We start from the raw sequence: 11,207 nt of genomic DNA, 5'->3' as shown, positions 1-11,207 counted from the left end.
GTATGTATATATATATATATATAGGAAGTTCTACACTATTTTTTTTAAATGTCTTGGTGAAATTATTTCACGTTTGGAATACTTTTTCACTTCTTCATAAAATCGTTAAGAATATGATCGATGTGCACCACTGGTAAAGGAGGGTGCTCTCCAGGATGACATTTTCGATGACATATTAATCCAGGTTTTTGAGCGAAGGCTTTCCCACAAATATCACAAATGTACGGTCGTTTTCCCGTATGAAGTAACAGATGCTGTCTGTAAGCAGTTCTACGCGCAAAAGCTTTGCCACAGATGTGACAGTCATACGGTCGATCACCGGTGTGAGTCATCATATGCTGTTTCAGTCGGTGATTGTCATTGAAAGATTTGCCGCATTCTTCGCACATAAAACTCTTTCTGGACTCGTGCTGTAGAAAGATATGTTGATTCAAATTCTCCTGCGTGACCAAACGCCTATTGCAGATTTCACATTTATATTTCGGCTTGAAATGCGCCCATTTTTTATGCACATACAATGAATTAGTGTTGGAGCAGGTCTTATTGCAGACATCGCATACTACTGGGTCCTCCATGTGCTTGAAACGTACATGCAATCTCATATCGCTCTTCACTTTGAATTTCTTGCCGCAATGTTCACAGTCATATTTATACTCGGATCCGTGTTTGCGATCGAGGTGCTCTTTTAACCGTCGTCGATTTGGAGATTCAAATCCACAAAAGTTACACAAGTATTCTTGCGGCTTTTTTCTTCGTTTAATTACACGGTTCGTGGAATGTTTCCTGTTAATATGCGAATAAAAGGTCGATCTGTTGGTACTTTCAAAGGTACAGAAACTGCAGGTGAACGTAACATTATCTTTATCCTGTTTGTGCATTAGATCCCAATGAAACTTTAACATTTTCATCATGGGAAAGGAAATATTGCATTTATCACAAGTATAGACCTTGGTCTCCTTCTTATTGTCAAGTTGATTTTCATCCGTACCTAACTCGTCTACCGACAAGACTTTCTTGTTTTCATTTACTGTATAGACATCGTTCGATACGTCTGTATAATAAACACTGTTATCATCTGTAATTTCAAAGTTTACCATATTATCGATTTTCAATATTTCGACAATCTGTTTCTGATTATGTTGATTCTCTTCTGTTTTCTTTGATATATGATTTACTGGAAGAAAGGCATAACAGAGACATCCTTCTAAATCAACTACTTTCCACAGCTGCATTGGAATAGATTCTTTGCCATATAGAAAATGTCCATTTCCATTTATGACCCTGAAAATAATACAATATGTTAGTTAGAAATTTTATTATCGAATGAAAATAGAAATAGAAATTAGAATTTTTATTTCGTAATTTTGTTTCTTTTATCCTTCTAATTAAATTTAATATTTGAAATTGAGAATAAAGGATCTTTTTATATAAATAGATGAGGTGCACATTTCAGACAAGACATAAGTTCGTGATTTTTTTAATTATTTATATATCCATTTTCCAATTATTTCTTCTATCTCTCAAAAATTACAATCAACAAGCAAGTCACACTTATTTCTAGTGGTAAGTAAAAATTTGTATTAATTTATACATTCTGTAACGCTAAACATCAATTACATTCGATTACAGCTAATCATATATATACATACAGGATTATTTGGAAAATAATGATAAATCTTTCACATAGAAACAGAATGGACTAAACTGAGAATAAGAATCCTCTACCATTTTGAAATTTTTGCAATAGTTAACAAGATAGTAATTGCTAAAAATTACCGAAAATTGGTTTTTAATAATTTTTTATTTAAATATTATTAACTTTACAGAAAAACTGCAAGAGACAAAAATTATTTACATTCTTCTCATAGAACTCTACAAATTGATAGTATTTGAGTAAAAAATTATTGAAGACTAAACTTACAAAACGGTACAGGACTTTCCTTCTCAGTTTAGTCCTTTCTACCCCTATGCGAAAGATTTATCATTATTTTCCAAACACCCTGTATATATATATATATATATAAAGGTAATATTAAATCTAAAATATATATTGTACTATACATAAAAAAATATACCATTCAATTCAATTAATTATTAAAATGTAATTTAAATACCTTTTCCGCAATAAATTCATCGTACTTACAAGCGCGAATAATTGTAATTTACGCATACATACATTTAGAACATAAATTTCCAGAAAAGATAACAAATAAATTACCAGGAATAAATAATAAAATTCAATAATCAATTTTTTTATAAATAATTTTAAAATAATATATCATAAAATATAATTTCATTTTAAACAATTTCAAATCTTAATTCTTCTTTAATTAACGAAATAAACAAGTTAAATGACAATAATATAATGCATAACAAAATAAATTAATAAGTTTTTAGGAAGATATTTAATTTTAAAAAAATTGACTTAACGCATACAATTGATATTTTATTCTAGTATAAAAAATACGTGTAAGATTCATTTAAATATACATATGACAATTAAAATTCTTTGTAAATAATATATTGAATTGTCTTAAGCGATAATTATTATATGTACCATTACCTCTAGATATCACTCAATAAAAAACTCGTATAATGAAAGTATCTCATTCGCATAGTATATGAATATTAACACAAGGATATTTTTCTTTTATACACCAGCTACATATGTTCCAAAATTCACTACTAGTATGCTAAAAATCTATAGCTTACATTACGCGCACTATAAGATGTCAACACTGGCAGTGAATTTTGGAATACAGTTGTCGTCCTATGAAAGTACAACCAGTTGTATAAAAAGTACACTCATTGGAATCTTACGTACAAATTTTACATCAATCAATCACCATGTCAACCGTTCATAACATCGTTCAAAATATGGTCGATAAGGACGCGCGGCAGAGGTGGGTGAGAACCTGGATGCGACTTCCTGTGACTGATTAGACCCGGCTTCTGAGTGAAGGCTTTGCCGCAAATATCGCATACATATGGTCTGATGCCGGTGTGGATAAGCAGATGTTGCTTGAGAGCTGTCCTACGGGCGAAGGATTTACTACAGATGGTACAACTGTATGGTTTGTCCCCGGTGTGAATCCTCATATGCACCTTCAATCTGCTGTTCCGCGAGAATGTCTTGCCGCACTCTTCGCATACCACGTTCTCTCTGCGTTCGTGCTGCCTGAGCATGTGCTCATTGAGATTCTCCTGGCTGACCATTCGTCTCTTACATATCTGACACTCGTACTTGGCCTTGTAGTGTGCAAACTTCTGGTGCACGTATAAAGAGTTGCTATTGAGACAAGTCTTGCCGCAAACATCGCAGATCACCGGTTGCTCCCGGTGGCTGAAACGTATATGGTTCGTCAGATCGCCTTTGACCTTGAACTTCTTACCGCAGGTTTCGCAGGAAAACTTGAAGTCATCTGTGTGCTTGCGTGCAACGTGTATCTTCAATTCATACTTGTTCTTGTTCTTGTATTCGCACTGATTGCAATAAAATAATTCTGGCTGCGCGTTGCCGTCACAGGACTGTGGCTGTTTGTGTTTCCGCTTGATATGAGAATATAGCGACGACTTCTTGGCAGTTTTGAATCCACACTCATTGCATGTGTACACCTTATTAACGTCCTCCACCTTGTGCCGGCGTTTATGAGAGTATAGCGTGCTCTTTTTTGCGCACGTAAAATCGCAAAGATCGCAATGTTCTGCAACGGATGGTTTCTTCTGATTAGATGTTTTTGGAACATCAATGGCAATCGTCGATGTTTCACTATTATCTTCAACACTAACTTCTGTTTTAATTATTAAGTTAGGATTCTCGGAGATTAACGCAGTAGTTTTAGCTGTTCCACGGCTGTACGAGCAAGCTGTTTGACTAGTCTTCTTGAGAGACGTGTAGGTACATTTCGTTATTCTACGTTTTTTTTCTGTACAACTTGCCTCTAAATTTTTTTTAACTCTCTTATGATTTTGTGCCAAGTGAGATGCTAGAGTAGTACTTCTTTTACATTCAAAATCACACACGTTGCAAACAAAACTCATTGTATTCTTGTTCCTGTGCTTGCGCATGTGCATGTTCAGATTCGTTTCACTCAAACATTCATAACTGCAAATTGTACAATTGAACTTCTTAGGATTTGTTTTAGCCACTTCTTTCTTATGTTTCTTCTTTACATGCGCATCTAAAGTTGCTAACCTATTACAATCAAAATCACAAAAGGTACAAACGTAAAATACGTATTTGCTCCCGTATTTTGCTTCCTGTAAACGCAACTTTAATTGTTTGGATGGTCTTCGAACGTTCGTCTTTAAATATAGCATATACTTTTCTTTCAGACGTCCTTCTCGAAGCCATGAATGCATATTGTGTGTTATTTTGTGGCGACTTAACATAGACTGCATGGGAAATTTCATATTGCACTTATTACAAGAATAACTATCGATGACTACGTTGTGCAAACGCATCAAGGAATCCATGCAACTACTGATGCTACATTCGCTGATTTTCTGATTGCTCTGTTGATCCTTGATTTCCTGGACTTTGACAGGAGCCAACGATAATACACTAAGTACCTTTGCGGTTTCTTCAGTTTTATGGACATCTTTTAACATCGGTACTAACGAATAATGCAATTTATCATTAGCATCAACGTGCTGCCATAGTTCTTTCATCGGTATTGACTCCTTTGCGGCAATAAAGCAATCAGAAGCGTCCATCTGCAAGATCTTCTCGCTGCAGTTTTGTTCTCTAAAACATATAAAATACAGCGGTTAGTTTCAGTAATGTTGTTAGAATTTGAACACCTCAATCACTACTTACTCCAGATCTAAAAGATGTTTCTACAAAAGTTTTGGATACGATTGAATCGTGGAACTATTATATAATGTGGAACTATTATATAATTCGCAAGCCACGAATTCATTCATATTTTTTTTTTATATTTAATAATACGTTATAAAATATGTCAGGATATGAAAAGGATATAAAATTAATTTATTGAAACTGTGTAACAATTCAAATTTACACTTATATATAAATTAGAAGTTGATAGAAAATAATATAACATAAATTTCAGATAACTTAATATGTATAAATCACTTAATAAATATAACTGTTTTAAGTAAATAGGTTTATAATTAATTTAAGCTCTATTTTTTTAATTATCCCTCATCAATTCACATTTTTTCTTATAATATTTAGACAAGTAGCTTTATTAATTATGTATATGTATACAAAACTAAATACAGCATTACAAGTAAAATAATGCTTTCTTTCCAAGAGACATAGATAATATCCGTGTGCATCTGATACTTCTCACGCACAGTTACATCTCCCTCTTGATAACTTGTACGAGTAAATTATAAATATACAGCGATGACTTGTGATTAAGTGACTAAATATCTCTCCAAGTTGAACACTGCACTTTTGATAATTGTAAATCTTATCGTGCTGGCCACATATGGCTGTCGAGATCCTCTTGCTTTAAAAGTTGTAATCTTGTTGCATATGACATAGTGAAATTTGTACTCGTGAATGCACTCTCTTTAAATGCATTCATTGCATGTCTTTTAATGTAACAAATAATTGATCTTGTAGAATCTTCCGTAAATATCGTTTCTTCAGTTTCTGCAAATATTATTTGCAATTTCTTTAAATTTTTTCCAATTTAAATTTTTTTTATATATTTTCAATGTTAGATTCAATTTGTCTTTTTAATTTTCTTCTCCACAAATTCGTCAGCAGCTTCCACTTTTATTAATGACGAAAGACATGACGATTCTATGATCTCACTTTTATCTTCATTTTTAATAAATTCATAAGGATTTTATATCGGCACAAAAGAAAATTGATGGTTACTTTAAATCTTAAGAAAATTTTGTTCGAAAAAATCACATGATATAAACCTAAAAGCAAGAAAAATAAGTCAGTGGCAAACAAGCGCAAAACAAATATTTGTATACACAGAAATTGTCTAGTGACTGTAAAAACATCCCCTTTGCACAATACATTAAACATCATATATTTATTTAACATATAGCAAGGAATATAACATTATGATACAATGCAATATAAAATTGTAAATTGTTATAAAAAAAGTTTTCATCATATTAAGAGCATCTTTACAACTTTTATTGCATTATATTTAAGTAATTCTTATAAGAATAAAATGAAAAATACGTACATTTGTCATTATTTCATACTGTTTTACTTAAAAATGTATGTTTATCAATTTTGTGTTAATTATATCTGAATATGTGATATTTAAAAGTAATGTATTCTCCTTAAATTTTGAATTAATTTAATATTATGAATAAAATTCATATTCGTTGACAAAGCATTAACATATTAACTTTATTATATGATATCCCTATCTGCACTCATTTTTCAAAAAAGATTCTTTCACATTAGTACAATTAGCTAATAAGTAAAGATATTTAAATAATTGTTTTTAAATATCTTTAAATATTTTTAAAAACATCCATCACAGCAACAAAAAAGTTGTTTTCTATTACTGAAAATACTACTTAATAATCATAATGCAGGTTGAATGATAATTAATGATTACTCTCTCGCATATCGACAGAATCGATCATACTAAATAGAAAAGGTCCTTTACTATTTTGTAATTTTCACAATAGTTGATAAGATATTAATTTTTAAAGATTGCCAAATGTGTTTTGTGTCCGCCCAAAGCGAAAATTGCAAAATAGTAGAGGACGATTCAGTTTAATTCATTTTGCCTCTATGTAAGAATTTAATCATTAATTGTCGAACATTCTGTATATTACATTTTTTTATGTTGTTTCATTAGATTTAAGTTTTTTTTTTTTAAAGATTCATCAATATATATTTCAATCGTAGAAAGTGTGAATATATTCATTTACTAAAAACATATGTATTTATTTAGTATTTTACATCAATTTTATACTGTACATTGCATCATCCCATACGATAAAAGTTCACTATCAAAAGCGAGCATGGCGAGGATTATTATCATAAAATCATATTTTCGATAACTTTTTCAAAATAACTTTCTATTAAAAAAAACTGAATAGAAGATAACATTCTCATTACCAATTTAATTACACACACGGATGAATTTATTAAATGATGTCAAAAGATATAGTGTATGCCTTCATGCTGCAGTGAATATAAAAAGCAAAATTATTATTCTATAAAAAATAGAATTTATCGTTAACGAAAATATATCACAATCTTACTTGTTAGTCAAAATATAAAAAAAACATAGAGAACATAAAAATTATAGTAATTGTTATCATATTTCAAACGATATTGAATTTGATATTGCAAAGATGGTGACATATTTTTCGTTAAACTTAATTCATAAACAAAATTGGAAGACTTCGATATAAAAATGAAATGTAATTATACGATGAACGAGTTCAAGATACAGTATAATATAAGAAAAAAATTATATCTAATATTAGATTAATATAGGCATCACTTTTCCTATACCGTATTGTGTATTTATATTGCCAACAGATTTATAATCATAATATGAATATATAAAAGTTTAAAAAAAAAATTAAAAAATAACAGAATAATTTTGCAATTCCGTAAGATGATTACAATCTTCGAATATTCTAAATTTAATTAGAAAGTAAATAAACACTTGAATGCAGAATATTAGAATTTAATCGTAAATATAATCAATCTGATATAGTATTCATTTATAACTTATATTCAAGTAAATTTTTCAACAAATTTAAATACAAAGTCAACATACCAATATAGCAGCATGTGTTATCAAAAAAAGGATCCTTCGATTAAAAAATTTATGTCACAAGACAATAATATATTGTCTTTGATGTAGACGAGATTGTCCAAACTGCGTTACATTACAAATGTATCGTCACTGAAATAATATTTAAAAATCATCTATTTGCACATCACGCGCTTTTAGAGATTATATACTCGTATGTATTTTAGAGAATCATAAAGTCATTCTCTTTATATCACAAATTCATCTGTTATTTATACACACTTCCAACCAATCACTTGGCACTTTTATTTACAACAATTTTGTCTTGCACGCCGTGCAGGAGATTCGTAATTTTAATAGGTGGAGGCGGTGGATGTACGCCGGGATGCTTTTTACGGTGCAACATCATTGGCGATCGCTGAGTGAAGCTCTGACCGCAAATGTCGCAAACGTAAGGCCGCTCGCCAACGTGAGTCAACAGATGAATCTTTTGTGAACTGAGACAGCCAAAGGTTTTGCCGCATATTGCACAGAGATACGACTTTTCTCCCGAGTGCGTCCTGAGGTGCTTTGTGAGACCATATTTAAACTTGAACTCCATACCACACTGCTCGCAGACATACTTCATTTTATGCAGCTCAGCGTGACTGTCAAGATTTTTCTGGGTCTTGAAGCGCTTCCTGCAAACTTGGCACTCAAACTCCTTAATCTTCGTCTTGTGCTTGTAATGTTTGTGGAAGTATAAGGAACTCTTGCTAGGATAAGACGTGCCGCATATGTCACAAACGCAGGATTCTGTATCGTGATCCTTCATATGCGTTGTATAGTCGGATTGTACCTTGAACATCTTGCCGCATTGTTCGCAGCTGTAGTTGTAATCCTCGGTGTGCTTGCGAATGTAATGTATCTTCAAATACGGTTTCGTACGCGCCTTAAATTCGCACAGAGTACACGCGTGAAGCTGCGCGGGCTCGTCGTGGATTTCCATATGCCTAGAAAGATACGCACTGGTCTTGAAGCCCTTGGAGCAGATCGTGCATTTGTGCGGACGGGAATTGCTATGCTTAAACATATGACTGGTGAGCTTGCTCTTGCGGTCGAATGTAATATAACAAATCTGGCAAATATGCGACTTTTTCTTTGGACTAGTCGTGTGTTTGCCGGATCGCGTTTTCGAGAGTTCATCTTTACGCCGTTTCCTAAAGTCCAAAGGAGTGTCATCCAAATCGTCCAAATCATCCAAATCCTCGACGGCTATTTTATTTTTCTTTCTAGTCTCAACGCGTTCTTGATCCTTCTCTTCAGGATTATCCTTCTCTGTTTTTACTTCATCTTCTTTCGACTCAGATTTAAAATTATTTTCTTCGGTAGGCGGAGGTTCTTTCATCATAAACACGCTCAATGACTTTGGGATGCGAAAATAATCGTCTTCCAGTTTTACTATCAGAAAAGTTGACGAGAGTGGATCTAGCTGATTGGACCTAAAAAAATTATAAAAATCAGTCAGTCGATTTTTATTCGTTAGTACAATGAGGATATGGACGTGCTGGTTGCACGCGAGCATGCATGGTGCAACTTCAGAGTTATATAAAGTTAAAAGTTTCAATAAAGAAGCAAAGCTGAATTCTATAAAAATCATTTTTTTCTACTGCTTATAGAAATACTTTCTTAGTATAAATATTCGTTATTATTATTCTAATACTTGTTTTAATCTATTTATAAGAATAAATAGTAACTGACAAATTAACTTACACTTTAAAAAACGCAAAACGTTGAATTATACATTAATATATAATAAGCTATAATACGATGTATAATATATATATAACATTTATTTAGATTATTTATTACATTTAATTTATATTAAAAAATTAAATTTTTTTGATATAATTAAAACGGAATATGTATTGTTAATTTTATCATGCATTGCAAAAATTAAAAATATATTATTATAAAAATTAAAATAGGCACAACAATCTTGATATTAAATAAACAAAAATCATTATTAAAACATTTTCAAAATAATCACAATATGTAACACATTACTTTAATTAGCTTTTCTTTAAAATCCAGATATTGTAATTAAATAATCAACATGTATCAAAAGTGCAACATCTGCATTTTTGTACATTTACTTCTGTATCAACAATTAAAAAAAACAAAATTAAACTAAAGAATCGCAAAACATTCTAAATAAAATACACTTTCAAAACAGATGGTAATAAGAATCTATGAAGATTCTTTTCACGCCTTGTGAGATATAGATCGCTGCGTAAAATTCACATTACAAATGTCATAATGTGAGTCAATTTGCAAGAGTAGATAAAGTCATCTTGCATCAGCTTTATATCCTGCATTCCATATTATGATGTTTGTAACGCTTCATCTTTACATTTCTGAATACAATTCTGATGATGATAAATCAGCAAATAATTATCCATCAACTTACAAGTTTTCTTCAATAAATTTTGCACTTTTGACAGTTCATCTTCTTGAGAAATTTCAATTTTATGAATTCACATAAAAACAATAAATATGTTAATCAACCGATTACACGCATAAGAATACCATATTTCAGACACGGATATCCCATATCAGACTTACAATCCTTTACTATAATCGTGGTTAGAACTTTGTTAAACTGCTCGAGCAAATTTTATTCGTCACGATAAACCTATAAATATTCTAAAAATCTCAATCTGTAAAATATATATCTGTAAAATATATGATAAATTGTTTAATATGTCGATGAATTTGGTCCATTCTCATGTGTTACAGTTTAATCCTTATTTTTAAAATATTTTCTCCAAGAAAATTACTTAATATTATATGGACGTATATTATACACACACACACATTTTTTTTTACATGTATACATATATTATATATATATAGTTTTAATACAATGATATATATATAAAGTTTTAACATACGATTAAATAAAAAAATTATCTTCTTTTATTTAAGCGTCCGTTGAAACTTAGTTTTCCTAATTTTGGAAAACTTGGACTCTTTTTGTAATATAATGCTTCATCTTTGATATATATAATCGTTTAATATAATAATTCATTGACTTCTGAAACATTTATTTTAACAAGTAAAAGAAAATATAATTTAATGTATATTTAACATATCACGATTGTTATAAAATTACATAAATGTAAATTTGTACATATACTTGTAAAATATAAAGAAAAATTCTTTTTTGTACAAAATATTCCGTATTCGAAATCTTTCTTAAAAAATTTGTTCTTCGAAATTAATTCAAAATTACAATACTTTTAGTAGAAAATATTAAATACTTATAAAAGTAAAGCTTACTTATATAACAAAAATAAAAATCTAAGGAAAAATCAGAAAATATAATTTATTCGCAAATCATAAATCTTTTGTATAATCAATATAATTAAATAATAAAATATTGTTAAACAAAAATTCAAATTTTAAGTATTTATTAAAGATTCAATTATATATAGTTCGTAT

The 11,207-nt window shown here is 30.4% G+C and overlaps 1 protein-coding gene across 1 annotated transcript in view; it reads right to left on the bottom strand.

Moving 5' to 3' along the window:
• Positions 1-11,207, bottom strand: part of LOC108757005 (zinc finger protein Xfin-like) — a 71,363-nt gene that overhangs the window by 23,332 nt on the left and 36,824 nt on the right. The window lies entirely within an intron of this gene.

This window comes from Trachymyrmex septentrionalis, unplaced genomic scaffold (assembly GCF_001594115.1).
Source record: "Trachymyrmex septentrionalis isolate Tsep2-gDNA-1 unplaced genomic scaffold, Tsep1.0 scaffold131, whole genome shotgun sequence".
Classification (NCBI taxonomy): Eukaryota; Metazoa; Arthropoda; class Insecta; order Hymenoptera; family Formicidae; genus Trachymyrmex; species Trachymyrmex septentrionalis.
The sequence above is the reverse complement of the archived record's forward strand: the minus strand, read 5'-3'. Positions and strand labels throughout refer to the sequence as shown.